The 16529-nt window shown below is 40.8% G+C and overlaps 1 protein-coding gene across 1 annotated transcript in view; it reads left to right on the plus strand.

The window, feature by feature from the left end:
* GPR68 (G protein-coupled receptor 68) overlaps window positions 1–16529 on the plus strand; it is a 49736-nt gene that overhangs the window by 27556 nt on the left and 5651 nt on the right. The window lies entirely within an intron of this gene.

Consider the following 16529-nt stretch of genomic DNA (forward strand, 5'->3'; position numbering starts at 1 on the left):
CACCCCCTCATGCACATAGGTCCCTAAGTGATTTTCTCAAAGCAGAGATCTAACCGTGCCACTCACTTTCCCAATAAACTTCAGTGGTTCCCTGCTGACTCTAGGGTAAAATATAATTTCATATTTATCTCATCCTTTTTTAATAACTATTTTGGTATAAATTTTATGTAATTATTAGTACATATTTACACAGCTACATATTATATAATATGTATTCTATTTTATGTAATAATTTATATACAAGATATATGATATATAATACATATTATATATAAATTTTATATATGTAACTTCTATGTTGTTAGTACGTGTAGTACATTATATAATTTATAAATAAGTATATGCATATACTGGGAATAAGTGGTCAAAACCCTTTTTACTGATAGGTTGTACAGTCAAAGAAGTTTGGAGACTACTGGTTTGGGGAAATTCAAACGCTGAAACTCCTATCCCCAAAGCAGATTAATTCCTTTGTAACACCTATGTAGTTTCAGAGAGTTGCTTGGAGGCACTTAAAGAGCTGCTTGGGAGAAATTAAGTGATTTGCTGAGGTATGCTAGAAGCTCCACAGGTGGGGAAGCTGTGACCTTGAAGCCACATATGGCCCTCTAGGTCCTCAAGTGGGGCCCTTTGATGGACTCCAAACTTCACAGAACAAATCTTCTTAATAAAAGGATTTGTTCTATAAAACTTGGATTCAGCCAAAAGGCCGCACCCAAGGACCTAGAAGGACACAGGCTCCCCACCCCTGCTAGACTTTAGATCAGGTCATCTTAAATTGGAGGCTAGATCTCTTTCTGCTCTGTTAATGATGCCTCTAAAGCAGAAGTGTCAAACTCATAGCCTGCTGGCAGCAAAACTCCTTGAAACCGATTAAAATGTAATTGGGAAATGTTTAATAAAATAAATAAAAATACAACATAGATAGTGTTAATTTGTGGGGTTTTTTAAGTCAAAATGCAGCCTGCAGGGATCCTCTGCTATTTGAGTTTGACACCACTGATCTAAATATAAAACTGATGCAAAGTAAGAAATAATTATTCGGGGTGGGGATAGGAGCATTAAGCAGTGGGAAAATCAGTCAGCCACTGAGGTCTGCCTCAGCCCTGGGCCATACCCTCTGGGGCACTCATCCAGAAGATTTCCTAGTAGAGCTGCTTTATGTTTCTAGTTGGTTTACATTTATTTGTTTAATCTTTCCTATTAATGTTTAAGTTCCTTCTCGACAAGGGCCATACCTTCTGCTCCTTTTTTATTCTAACTACCTCCTCTGGTTCCAAGCGTGGTGCTAGGTGTACACCAGGCATTCAGGAAGTAGGCATTACATGAATGAGTTATCTCCACAAGGAATCTTGCAGACATGGGGAACCAAAGAATGTGAAAAAGAAAACATACTCAAGTTCCAGCACTACTACTGGGTGAATACACAGGGCCACTTCATTAGTGCAGTCAGGTCTGGCCTGACCAGCCACTTGGTAATGCAAACCACTTCGTAGAGTAAAGCAAGACTTGTTCACTTTTCTTGTGTCCTGGACCCTTTTGTCAGTTTGCTGAAGCCTATGGATCTTTCTCAGAAGAACAAATGAACAAATGAATAAAGCATTTATTAAGCACTTACTACGCGGTGCAAAGCACTGTGCTAAGTCCTAGAGATCTAAACCAAAGGCAGCCCTACTCTCAGGAGCTCGCATTCTAATGGGGAAGACAATACATATGGAATCTTAAATTCCATAAATATGATTTTAAATGCATAAAATTAAATATGTAGGATTGTAAAAGAAACCAATTTATTGAAATATAATTTTTTTTTAAACAAGTTCATGGACCCCATGTTAAGAACTCCTGGTCTAATGGGAAGATTACTGAGGGCAAAAGCCTGGGTTGGAGTTAGAAGACCTGAGTTCATTCAGTCCTGGTTCTACCACTTGTTACCTATGTGACTGAAGGCAAATTACTCCCCCCCTCCCCCAAGCCTCAGTGTGCTGATCTGTAAAATCGAGATCGTCAAACTTATCATACCAGCCCCACGGGGCTGTTGAGAGGATCAAATATATTTAAATCATTTTGTAAACTATAAAATGCTAATATAAGTATAAAACTATTAATTCTCATTACTAGCTACCTATGTTATTGATAGGTGATGGGACCCAGTCGCTGAATTTTCCCATAAGTTTCAGTAGCCCGAATCACTGGTGCCTGCACCCAAGGCATCTGGCTCACCCCAGTCCACCTGGATTACCTAGTTAATTTAGTTGATAGTCTTTAATCCCGTCTAGATCTTTTCACTGACCCTTTTTCCCTTTTTGTATGTAAGCACCAGTCTCCCCCCTATTAAGTTGCAGAATACAATAGCAGATTTACTAAAAGTCTTGCTGGCCATACTGGCAAATAAGCCTGGCTACTTTGACTGAAAGAAGGCTTGAGTGGTCAAAGTCTGTCGAGGCAGACCCCCATACTCTTGCATTTTGGGGTTCCCAGCACCCCAAAGCACAGGCAAGTCACTTCCCAAGGGCATCTTCAATTAAGGAATAAGTAGGCTTTCACAATCTATATTCAGCAATGGAGGACTTCTTAACCATTTTGCAGTTGACTGAAAGATACAGACTTTAAGGTCCCATTATGCTGTTTATGAAAAAGCATTTGGTTCATTAGTTTTCTCAATGGCAAAAATATTGTAGTTTGTCCTTCATTCTTGAAGAGGACCATGACATCAGGAAGATGATGCTAAAACTTGAAAGTGAATTGGATTACAGTGGGGGAGGGCTGTGCAAAGTCACCAGCCTCACTTTCTCCTCTAGAGCCCTCTGGATCCATTGACAAGGTATATATCAGGACAACTAGAGATGGCTTTGGATGCAGTGGGAGGCTTTGGCCTTTTTAAGCTAAGGCCTGAGAGTTCTCACTTTGACTAGTCAGTGCCCGTTCAAGTGATTAGAGGTGTTTAAGAAGTGAGCCAAAGGATGGCCCCTTTAATTGAAAAAAAAAAAATCAAAGTGGGAGGGGGAGACCCTCAGGGTTGTTTCTGGACAGAAGAGAAACCATTACTATTTACATTCACTCTGAGCCGTCAGAGACCAAAAAGTATTCATTAAGTGGTGCTTGGGCAGGGACCTATTGTGGGCCAATCAATGAGAGCTCGAGTGAATTAGGTTTCAGGCGTGGTTTTTAAGAAAGAAATCTAACCAATAAACCCCAGGACATCCAGGTAGGCTTCAGCCATCAAAATTCATCCCCTTTGGCCAGAGTACCACCCTCAGGTAAGGGCATGACACCCCATAGAGAGGAGAGAAGAGGAGAGGACAGAAAGGGAGGAAAGGGGAGGGGAGGGAAGGAGAGGAGATGCAAAAAGAGCAGAGGCAGCAATCATGATCTCAGAAAGAGTTAAAGCTAAAACGGATTTAATTAATAGATAAACATGGAAACTATACTATGTATCACCAATATTATTCAGTATTGTTTTAGACCATTTAAATAATTGCAAACAGTATAAAATACCTTAGAGTATGATGCCGTTTTAGGGGTGCAGGGACCCCAAAATACCGAGGTTCAGGGCAGAGTTTTCTGGAAAGAATTCCCAGACTCAAGCAGTCTTCCGGCCAAATGGCAAAAAGTTTATTGTAATGCTGTATAGCGGGCAGAGTTCTTCAGGGAACTCTTCTGGCAAAAATGTAGGTGTTGCAGGGGAAGGATTGTGGGCTAGATAAACCCTAAGGCATTTTCTGCCTCTAAATCTATGAGATAGATCATTATTATTATTTCATTAGTGGTCCCCACACAGGTTGATCACGATAGAACTGCTAATCACTGACCACCACCTAAGGCATAATTCTCTTTGAATTAATGAAGAAATATTTTTTTCCTAAAGACATTTCATCTTTTGGTCATTTTAGAACTTCACTTCTAAAACTGTGTAAGTGTGTGTATGTGTGTGTGTGTGTGTGTGTGTGTGTGTGTGTGTGTGTGTGTGTGTGTGTCCCACACCAGTTCCAAAGGTGGTAGAAAGAGGGAGGGAAGGAACCATGACAGAACTAGGAACATTTCTGGAAGCCACTAAGGGTAGCACTACAAAGAAGATATGGAAGTTTGGGGCGTCTCCATCACCTAGCTCCTTTGGGAGGAGGAAATAAGCATTTATCAGGTGTGCTATGTGTGAGGCACTGTGTTAAGTTGCTTTGTAAATATTCTTGGATCCTCATAGCTTGGAAGGTAGGTGCTATCATTTTCCCCATTTTACAGGTGAGAAAACTGAGGCTGAGAGGTTAATTGATTTGTCCAGGGTTATGTAACTAGTAAATGAATTAGGTCACCCTGAATCGAAGTCCAACACCATCCATGAAATATTGAAGTATTAAATGACTATCCTGGAGAATAGAGAGGAGAAGAAAAGGATGGAAGGGGCAAAGTTAAGTAGGAGGCTATTCTGGGCTTATGCAGAATAACATAATTCTAGGTTTCAGAGCAACACGCCACTATTATTTCTTCCTACCACCTGAAGAATATAAGCTACCCTATAGTCTACTTGGCTGGGTGGGGTAAAGGAATCCAATTTGGGATTACTTCCTTCCCTGGAAACTGACAAGTAAAACCCAACACCAGGACTGTTTCCAGAAGGCAGTTGGTTTCAGTTCCTCCCAGAAGGAACTGAGGCTTACATCTCTATTGTAAGAAACACAGGGCATGGAAAATGAGGTCTTTCAGCCTAGAGAGAGTCATTTTCAGGAAGTTGAGTTTGGCCTTTTTTGGGAAGAGCAATCCACCAAGGGGAATGCCAACAAACTAGAACACATCCAAAGAAAGATGATCGAGATAATTTAAGGTTTGAAAACCATGTCTTCTGAGGAAGAGCTCTCACTAGGGAACCTAGAAGCCCACAGAGGTGCCGTGACTTACCTAATGTCATACAGCCAGTGTTAGGGCTAGGATTTGAACCCAGCTCTCTTTTTTTTAAAGCAATTGGGGTTAAGTGACTTGCCCAGGGTCACACAGCTAATAAGTGTCAAGTGTTTGGTCTGAGGCCAGATTTGAACTCAGGTCCTCCTGACTTCAGGTTCGGTGCTCTATCCACTGCACCACCTCGCTGCTCCCAAACCCAGTTCTCTTGATTTAGTCTGCACTGAGACCAGAGGTAATATCTTAGAGGTCATTGAGTCCCTCATTTTACAGATGAAGAAACTGAGGCACAGATAAGTACAATTATTTGTCCGGAGTTGAAGAAACTAAGTTGTTTAGTATAGGAAAGGAAGAATTTAGAGGGCAGTCAAGAAAGCTATCTTCAAATTTTTAAAAGGCTCTCAAGTGAATTTTTGTCTATTTAACTCCAGAAGGTAGATCTAAGACCAGTGGCTTTGGTAGTTCCTGGGAAACAGATTTTAACTTAATAAATATAGAAGAACTTTCTAATAATTGAGTTATCCAAAGATGGAATGGGCTGCCTTATGAGATCTCTCTCACTTGATTTTTCTAGACAAGGTTAGATGATTGAATTTCCTCATTTCTGTTATAATAACTGAACTGAAACTGAAAAACGTCTACTAAAGTCTGGGGTGTTGGAGACTGGAAGAGATGATCTACAAAGTCTACCCAACTCTCCATGATTCCATGATCTTCTCCCCAGATGGGGACCAAAAATCCAATCAAACCCTAGATTCAGATAATCATAGAATGTTAGAAATGGAAAGAACCACACTGACCATCTAGCGCAATGCCTTTGTTTTATGTTTGAGGAAACTGAAACTCAGAGAGAGGAAGTGATTTGCCCAAAATCACACAGCTATTTAATGGCAAAAACCAAGGCTGACATTCAGATCTCCTGACTCCTGGTCTGGTGCCACAGCATGGGAAAAGGAGCTTGTTGAAAGGCCTGTAGCCTTTTTAGAGAAGGCAATAGAGGACGTAAAAGAAGAGTACTAATGGGAGGGTGGACCTTTGACTGGCAGGTGAAGGGAAGAGGTATCTTTGTTGGATATTCATATTTTTTGTCTTTTTGTGTTGCTACTTTTGAATTCCAAGCTGTTTCTCTCCCTTCAGCTCACGAAAGAAGACCAACTATACAATATATGCATATATCAGCTCTTTCTCTGGAGTTGATAGCATCTTCCTTCATAGGTCCTTTGTAGTTGATTTGAATATTCACATAATTCAGAATAGCTTAGTCATTCACATTTACTCTTCGAACAATATTGTTCTCATTGTATACGTTTTCTTGGTTCTGTTCATTTCATTCCATTATTTTGTGCAAGTCTTTCCATGTTTTCCTAAAATCAACCTGCTCTTTACTTCTTATAGCACAGTAGTGTTCCATCACAATCACATACCACAACTTATTCAGCCATTCCCCAGCTGATGGGCATCTCCTCAATTTCTAGTTCCTTGTCAGCACAAAGAGAGCTGCTATAAATATGTTAGAATATACAGTTTCTTTTCCTTTTTTCCTTGATCACCTTGGGAAACAGACCTATTGCTGGGTCAAAGGGTATATATACTGTTTTATAACTTTTGAGGCATAATCCCAGATTGCACTCCAAAAGTTCACAATTCCACCAACAATGCATTAGTGTTCCAATTTTTCTACATCCCCTTCAACATTTGTCATTTTCCCCTTCTATTATTTTAGCCAATCTGATAGGTGTGAGGTGGTACCTCAAAGTTAATTTAATTTGCATTTCTCTAATCAATAATCATTTGGAGCATTTTTTTGTATGAGTATATGTAGCTTTGATTTTTTCCTCCAAAAACTGCCTATTCATATCTTTTGACCATTTATCAATTGGACATTTATCTCTTAATCATTAAAACTTGGGGCTTGAACTCTACCCTGATGGATCTCACTGATCTACCCTGATGCCCTCTGGTGATGCAGATTCCAACCATCCATGCCTGCCCATCCTGTGTCCATATTATCCTCAAAGTTCAGCACAGTGGTAGTCTTCCCCAGTTTTTTCTAACATTGCGAGGTTACCAGGGGAGCACCTGGTGACTTCATTCCACTGCTCATCCTTCTCCCTCACCACATGACCATACACATCCTCTCTTCCTGTCATATTTCTTTGATGCCTGAGACTACTCCCGTTCTTTTTCAAACGTTGCAGCCTGTTCACACCCACTATGCATTTCACTAGGTCTTTTCCCTACGACAATGCTGGTAGAATTTTGGCACTAAAAAGACAGACAAGCCTTTGTTTCACTGGGAAGGTTGGGGTCATTAAGGAAGCTTTGCAGTTTGTAAAAACAGCCCAGCCTGCTCTCTCCCTCTCATTCACTATGGGCCCAGTCTGTGCCGTCTATCTCAGATAGCCATGCTGATAGACAAACTCTGCATTGTTCAACCGCATGACTATGACAGTGTGGGCAATTTGACGCATTTGTTCCTTACTGTGCGGATGTTCAGGCCAAACTTTTGAGTGGTTACAGACCCCTTCCAGGACACTCTAAACTATTTCTGTGCTTTTTTTCCCCTCCTAAATTTATTATTTATTTTTAACATTCTTTTTTTTTTTATTCTGAGTCCCAAATTCTTTTCCTCCCTGCAGCCCCTACCCCATCTATTGAGAAGGCAAGAAATATATCAGTTATACATAGGAAGTCATGCAAAACATATTTCATATTAGCAGTGTTGCCAAAAAAAAAACTAAAAGAAAAATTAAGACCAATTTGCATTCAGAGTTCATCAGTTCTCTCTCCGGAGGTGGATAGCATTTTTCATTATGAGTCCTTCGTAATTGTCTTGGATCATTGTATTGATCAGGATAGCTAAGTCTTTCATGATGTCCCCGTCCTTGATGTGGCCAGCCCAATATCATCTGTAAGCAGGAGTTAACTGGGCAATATAAATCCATTGGCAGGGAATCTCCTTTATCACATCTCTGGCAAGCACATATTTCCTTGTTTTATGCCCCTCCTGGTGTTTATAGTTGGTGCTGGGGGAGTCGTTGAACAGTTATTTTTGCTGTTGTATTTTAAACTGTCAACTCCTTGCGAGCAGGGACTGTCTTTTGCCTTTCTGTGTATCACCAGCACTTAGCACAGTGTCGGATACACAGTAGGTGCTTAATAAATGCAGGATGACTAGCTGAATGTGAAATGATTCCTATGTATAAGTTGCAGACATCTTTTTGGGAAAGAGCTTTCAGGGGGGCATTTGGCTTAGTAAATCAATTTTTTTTCATAACCAGCAACCAAAAGCACAATGGGACTTGTATTCTCTACGTCTTTTACCTGAAGAATGATGAAGATATGTTCCATTGTTGAACATTGCTTGTGAGAGCCTATTTGTTCTCTACTAATACCCTCAACGAGAATGCCTTAGATTCACGTAAAAATGACTCACAGAAAGATCTTGTATAGGTGGGAGACTAGGCAAAGTGGTTGGTGGTTATTGATTTCTTGCTATCTTAAAAATTGATATTTAGATATTAGATTGCTTCTTCCCGATACAACTTTTTTTTGCTACTGAAAAAAAAAGCACTGCTATAAGTATTTTGTTGTATATGGAGATGGTCTTCTTATCAGTGACCTCCTTGGGATATAAGCCTAGTAGTGGAATCTTTGGATCAAAGGGTATTAACATTTTAGTCACTAAAATTCCATCTCTGTATTGTTGGCACTTTATACAAGACAGTGCACATAACAGATGCTATTGGATAGAATTTAATCTGAAAACATTTGGGTCATTGGGCCTCTGGAAACTCCGTTTTGCACCTTGCTGATTTATTTACCACATAATATTGTGTTATAATTATTTATGTTTTATCCTCCTACTAGACTACATGCTTTATGGGGGCAGGAGTCATGTCTTATTTCAACTTTGTGCCTTCCTCAGTACCTAGCAAAGTGCTTTGCACACATGTTTGTTGAATGAATGAATAAACAATGAGACACAGAACAAACACGGCCCAAGACAAGGATGAAACTCTTTTTCCTCCTGACTCACTTGAGAAGCTTCATGAGAATTGCTTTCAAGGCCAGTATGACCTTGATTCATTCCAGGGGCTCTTCAGGAGCTTCTGCATTCTGAAACAAAGCTTGGGATTCCAGGAAAAAGCCATCATCAATTGAAAGAAGAACACTGTATTTTCATCATGATAAGCTGAGACTTGAGGGCCTTGTGTTATTGATTTGATCTGATTGAAAACTTTTGCATGTTGCCTCCTCCTGAAAATGTTGGAAATTTTAATGAAATCTCCACCTCCCAGGAAAAACCAAACCATAATGGCCTTTGAGAATTTGGCTAACTATGTCTTTTCCCTTTTCTTTTCAGTCTTTGCTAGATCCCTTCCAGAGAGCCTGGTTCTATGGCTCTAACTGTATACAAACGGACATTTTGGATCTGCTAGGGAGTGTACCGTCTTTGCCTGTGTCATGTTACGCAAGTCATTTTCTTGGTTCCTTTATTCATAGAACTGGAGGTGTAGAACTAACTACTACATATGGAGATGTTGCTCTTAGCCTACAACTAATAATAATAACACTCGTTCCCATTTTTAAAGCTTACAGAGCACTTTCCTCATGACCACCTTCTGAGGTAGGGGGCAAAAAATATTATAATTCACACTTTACAGTTAATGAAACTGAGGCTTAGAGAGGTAATGATAATTTGTTCCAGCTCACAAAGCTAGGATTCCAACCCAAGTCTCCTGACTTCAAGTCTAAGAATTACAGAACCATTGAGTTGGAAGGGATCTCAAAGGCCATCTACATTAGAGTATTGGGTTCAATTCTGGGTACCACATTTAAAAGGGATATTGACAAATTGGCCATGTCTAGAGGATGGTGAGGGATCCAGAGATAATGGATCCGTTGAAAGAACTGGGCCTGTTTAACCTGGAGAAGAGAAGATTCTGTAGGGAGAGGCACTGGGAAAAGGAACACAAAGACTGTCTTTAACTATCTGAGGGCAATTGTGTGGGAGAGAAATTAGACTTAGACTACTTGGTCCAAGAGGGTAAAAGTAGGAAAAAATAGGTAAAAGTTATAAGAGACACATTTAGTCTTGTTGTATGGAAATCTAACAATCAGAGCTAAGTGGATGAGTAGGCAAGTTAACTTTTAGTTTCTTTTCTTTAGCATTGGGGCTAGTTTTATACTGACAATTTGTATTCTTTCCCTTGAGTCTCCTTATGACAAATAAAAAAAAAATTCACATTTATATAGCACTTTGAGGTTTGCAAAGGGGTTTACATATGTTCTGTCCCTTAATCCTCACAAGAACCCTGTGAGGTAGGTACCATCATTGTTATTATTGTTTAGTCATTTCAGTCTTGTCTGACTTTATGACCCCATTTGGGGTTTTCTTGGCAAAGATACTGGTGTGGTTTGCCATTTTCTTCTCCATGTCGTTTTACAGATTTACCATTAATTAGAAACCTACTAAGCAGAACATTTAATTACTTGGAATTTTTCTTCCACCCTTTTTAGAAGAAACCAACTCCCCCATAGAGCAGGTAGGTGGCACAGTGAATAGAGGACTGGGATTCGGGTCAGGAAGACCTGAGTTCAAACATTTACTAGCCATGTGACCCTGAGCAAGTTACTTAACCTCTATTTGTCTCAATTTCATCAACTGTAGAACAAGGACAATAATAACACCTACCTCTCAAAGTTGTTGTGAGGTTTGAATGAGATATTATTTGTAAAATAATTAGCACATAAAATAATTTATTGATTGACTGAGATCCCAGAAAAGTTCTTAAGTTTCTAAGATTTTGTGGGTGTGGCCACTTGAGAAGTGTTTCCACCTTCTCTTGGGGAGACAGTGTGACCCACAAGCTTAATAGAAACTCTGCAAAATTGTCATTTGTCAATTGACAGCTTTAAATCAGCTTCCTCCAGCCAAACTAACACTTCCATCAGTCTCCTCATGTTCCTCCAGCATCTTACCAAAGACAATGATGTCATCAAGGTACACGAAAGCTTCCAGATGTTCATATCCCCAACTATCTTTCTCCATCAGCCTTTGGAAAATGGGTCATGCCCCAAAGACAGCTTGGGGCCTTTGCTCGAGCTGGTAAAATTGAAGTTAGACAGATGAAAGCAGTCTTCCTTGTCTTCCTCATACGCTAAATCTGGTAGTACCCACTACACAAGTCCAAGGCTGAAAACCTCTGGTTGCCTTGCAGACAATCCAAGTCGTCTTGTATCCATGTTGTATCCATGGTCCTCTTTAGTCCTTTTGTTCAGAGTTTGGTAATTAACACACATTTTCTTAGGCACCACCACACTGGGTGATGATGCATAAGGGCTTCTGGATTCTGTAATGATGCCATTCATCAGTATTTCTTTGAGATGGTTTCTGAGATCTTCCATCATAGACCAAGGCATCTTCCTAGCTCTTTCTCTGAATGGTCCAGAATTAGTGAGATGGATTCTATGGGTTGCACCTCAAGCACATCCCATATTTCATTCATGCAATCAAAATGCACCTGTCCTCTTGCTGAGTTGCAGCCTCAACCTGTCTTTCCATTCTTGTGCTACTGGGGAGTCCCTAAAGTCAAATACCTCGGGATCTTGCAGAGGGTGAACATTTGAGGTTTCTATGATATTCACAGGAACCTGTTGTCTCTATCTTCTTGCAAGCCTCTGCACAGTCTACATGGATGGTCAAAGTGTACAGGTATTGGGTACCAGCTTGTTGCTTGCAGAATCCCACTAGAATCAACTCCAATAAATGCTGACATTCTGATGAGTGTTGGAGGGTCTGGACATACTAGAACCGGAATGTCCACTTTTCTGTTAACACCTAGATACATCCCATGTATAGTCTTCATCATTCAGACCACCAAGTCCAAGCCCCATTACAGACTTTAAAGACCTTTTACCTGAATACCAGTCATAAAAAGATTAGGATGATGGGAACTGGAGAGCTACTCATTGTCCAGGACAGCACTGTAATCCACATTCTCAATTTTTACCATCACCTCTGCACAAGGTCCCATGGATGGACAAAGAATTAATGATGAGGTCAGTGTGACTGTCCTTGTCCCAAACTGCTATGGAGACTTCCATAATACACGTTCAACCCACAGAACAAGAACATACTGATAGCCATCCTGGCATGGCTGCCAGCCCAGGTGTAGATACCCTAGTCTGATCCTGATGGTCAGCCAATACCAAGTCCTAGCTCAGGTACAGGAACTGAAAAATCAGTCAATGACAAGAGAGCGAAGCCTCTTGGACTAGTCACTAGGTCAGTGAAAGATACAGTTACACATGTATTAAGACAAAAATACTAGAGATTGCCTGTGTGAAGTGTGCCTTGCTTGTAATGGCATGTTCACTGTTGTACAAGTGAATTACTGCATGCTTGAGTTTGCTTTTTTTAAAAAAATTTTTTTTCAGGGAATTGGGGTTAAGTGACTTGCCCAGGGTCACACGGCTAGCAAGTGTCAAGTGTTTGGTCTGAGGGCGGATTTGAACTCAGGTCCTCCTGACTTCAGGGCCAGTGCTCTATCCACTGTGCCACCTAGCTGCCCCATTTTAAAAATATTTTGCTGCTGTATTCATTTGTGCTTTGTGTTTTGTTCATGCCTTAGCAACGTCTGTTTGCTAATTGTGTTGTATAGATGCTACTGCTTGTGGTTAAGCTGTATTCTATACATAGGCCTGTTGTTAGTGCCATTGCTGCAGCTAGCCAGCTTTGCTTTGTTGGTTAGCCATTTGTGCTGCTTTTGATTGACGCCGGCGAGCTGTGGAGACGTGTGTACTTTTGAAACGTACACGTGTTATATCCTGTGTGTCATCAGGCATGTTGTCACCCTCCTCCTCCCAGGCGATGCTCTCTGTAGTGCCGTGGTTACTGAATGTGCTGTTAATGTGCATTTGTTTATTTCTGTTTCAATAATACTGAAGATCGGGTACCTGGGATACAAGGAAAATCTCTTATTGTTTTAAAGGCCTGACGCTTGCATTTATACTGCATAATTACAGGTTTTGGCCTTGTCACCAGTTAATCTTTGCAAGGGGTTGTAAAAAATTTGGCTTAGGGGAGGAATGCAACCTGAGTCCCAAAGCTCATTCGTATGGGACTTTTTGATCATCTGTAGGGATGTATGCCCCAAGCCTGGGTGAGGGGCAGGGCAGGGCTGGGGAGAGTGGGAGAGGACAGAGCTGGCTTTGTCTCTTTCTTTGGTCTTGGAAATCTCTTCGGGCCCTGACGTTGCTTCAAGTGCTTTTGGCTTCCAGCTTTGAGAGAGAAGATGGATGATGCCAATCCCACTTTAGGTTGCTGGAGGGAAGATAATACTCCGGAAGAAACTGACATGAAAGGCACTAGCATCACGGCCCCATCATGTCCTTCTCCCCAGTTGGTTGTACTAGAGACTTCAGGGAATTTTCCCTTTAATGAAATCTGGGATTCTCTTGGTTGAGCTGAGTTATCACACTCCCAATGGAAGAGCTCCTGCACTCTGATATTATCTGGGATTTTGTTGTTGTTGAGTCATTTTTTCATTGTGTCGGATTCTTAATGACCCTATTTGAGATTTTCTTGGCAAAGTGGTTTGCCATTTCCTTCTTCAGCTCATTTTACAGATGAGGAAACTGAGGCAAACAGGGTTAAGTGACTTGCCCAGGGTCACACAGCTAGTAAGTATTGTTGTTCAGTTGTTTTAGTTGTGTCTGACTCTTCATAACCCCATTTGGGGTTTTCTTGGGAAAGATACTGGGGTGGTTTACTGTTTCCTTCTTCAGGTCATTTTACAGATGAGGAAACTGAGGCAAACAGGGTTAAGTGACTTGCCCACGGTCACACAGCTAGGAAGTATCTGAGGCCGGATTTGAACTCAAGAAGATAAGTCTTTCTGACTCCAGGCCTGGCACTTTATTCACCATGCCATCTAGCTGCCTTTACAGTCTGGTATATATTCTATTACATATATTTTCTCTGATTTTTGATTTGTTATTGACTTGGATAAATGGGTTTCTTTGTTTTAAAAAAACTGGATTCTTACATTTTATAAAGAGTCTCAATATTATAAGGGGCATCATGCTACAAATAGAAAGAATGCTAGAGTTGAAGTAGAAATGTGAGGTATTATTTTTATAATGAAGGCTGAAACAAATAGAGACTTTTATTTAACTTTCAAGTTATGCAGATATTTAAATTTAATTAAATCCCTGCCCCATTGCTCCAAGCATCCAGCAGTCAGTGGAGGTTTTTATATTTCCTTCTAGTGCCTTACTTCATTCTAATTCCTTCTCTTGCTCCTAAGAAATGCAGGATATTCCCATTGCAGCGGTTCACCAAGCGCTTTTATTACTTCCCACGTCCCAAAAGAGAGTCCCAGATATCACAGAACAGAAAATGCCCTGTGGTCTTTAGTACGTCAGGCTGGGGATAGGGACAAGATGTTAGTTCCTTTCATGTCAGTTTCTTCCAGAGTCTGATTTTCCCTCCAGAAACCTGGGATTGGCATCGTCCATCTTCTCTCCCAAAGCTGGAGGCCAGAAGCACCTGGAGCACCTGCAGAACCCAAAGGAAAAACATTTCTCTCACCTGCTCCCACTGACTAGGTCCCCTGTCTTCCCCCCAAGAAGGACCATGCTTTAGATGATATCTGGTTTTTGTTCCATGTTATTGCCAGATTATTTCCAGCAAAGACTCAAGTGGAAATATGAACGTTCATGTTACCGAAGGCCCGCTAAAGGACCCTAAAGGACCACACTGCATTTGACCACTTACTTAATGAGAGTCTTGGGAGGAGGAAGTTTAATTGAGCCTCAGTATCTAGGCCAAAGGACTTTAAAACATAATGTAGGATTTATGTCCCTTCCAACAGGGTCCAGGATATACTATACTCTTACCTTCTTTGTGATGGATTCCACAGGGCTGGGCCTGGGGTCAGGAAGACCTGAGTTCAAATTTGGCCTTGAACACTTCTTAGCTGTGTAATTCTGGGTAAGTTAATTAACCTCTGTTTGTCTCAGTTTCTTCAGCTGTAAAATGGGGATAGTAATAGCCCCTACTTCCCAGAGTTGTTGTGAAAATCAAATGAAATAAGATTTATAAGGCACTTAGCATAGTTTTTGTTGTTTTTCAGTCATGTCAGACTCTTCATGACCCCTTCTGGGGTCTTCTTGGCAAAGTTACTGGAGTGGTTTTCCATTGCCTTCTCCAGTTCATTTTACACATAAGGAAACTGAGGCAAACAAGGTTAAGTGACTTGCCCAGGGTCATAAAACTAGCTAGTGTCTGAGGCCAGATTTGAACTCAGGAAGACTCATCTTCCTGACTCCAGGCCTGGCTCTCTATTCACTTTGCCACCTAACTGCCCACTTGGCACAGTGCCTGGCACTTAATTGAATACTTAACAAACGCTTGATCCCTTCCCTCTTTGTCACGGTTGTACTGACAATGTTCCTATATTCCAGAGGGGGAAATCAAGACCTGAAATGATCACGTGACTTCTAGTTAGGATCATGGCTGATGGCCTCTTGCTCAGCCACTCTGGGACTTCTTTTCTAAACAGAAAGGGCATCAGCTGACATTTAATACTTTAGAGAATTCTCAAGCCTTCAAATAGATTGATAGATAGAACATTTATTAAGTGCTTACTGTGTGCCAAGCAATACACTAAGTGCCAGGAATTTAAATACAAGCAAAAAAGACCAATGTAAGACCAAGGATCTTACATTCTAACGGGAGAAGGATACATAAAAGACTGATAGAAAGTATATGTGTTGGATTACATTCTAACGGGAGAAGGATACATAAAAGACTGATAGAAAGTATATGTGTTGGAGGAGAGCTATAAGGTTACCTGAAAAGGTACTAAGACTGCTGGGGAGGAGTTAGAAAAGCTTTGAGTCTGGAGAAGAGCCAGGATCATGGCCTGGGAACCTCTCGAAATGGTGGTCTGAGCCAAAGACTCACCAGTCAGAGGACAGGGCCACAGGGCAAAGGCTGATGAGGAGGAAGCGGAAAAGTCCACAGAGTAGAGCCAGGAGTAAAGATGTTTCCAATGCCCTTGGTATCTTTGATGAGAAAAAACAATGCTGAGGTACTATCTCACACCTATCAAAGTGGTTAATATGACAGACAAGGAAAATGATAAATGCTGGAGGGTATGTGGAAAAATAGGGACACTAATGCACTGTTGGAGGAGTAGTGAACTGGTCCAACCATTCTGGAGAACAATTTGGTACTATGGCCAAAGGGCTATAAAACCATGCATATCTTTTGAACTAGCACTACTACTAGGTCTGTATCCCAAAGAGATTGAAGAAAAGGGAAAAGGACTCATATGTACAAAAATATTTGTAGTAGCTCTTTTTGTAGTGGCAAAGAATTAGAAATTATAGGGATGGCCATCAATTGGGGAATGGAGTACTACTGTGCTATAAGAAATGATGAAGAAAATGGTTTCAGAAAAACCTGGGAAGACTTACATGAACTGATACAGAGTGAAATGAGCAGAACCAGAAGAACATTACACACAGTAACAATAATCAACTGTGAAAGATTTAGCTACTCTGATCAACACAATGATCCGTGACCATTCCAAAGGACTCATGATGAGAAATGCTACCCACCTTCA

This window comes from Phascolarctos cinereus, unplaced genomic scaffold, assembly GCF_003287225.1.
Source record: "Phascolarctos cinereus isolate Bilbo 61053 unplaced genomic scaffold, phaCin_HiC Scaffold_3;HRSCAF=262, whole genome shotgun sequence".
In the NCBI taxonomy this organism is placed as follows: domain Eukaryota; kingdom Metazoa; phylum Chordata; class Mammalia; order Diprotodontia; family Phascolarctidae; genus Phascolarctos; species Phascolarctos cinereus.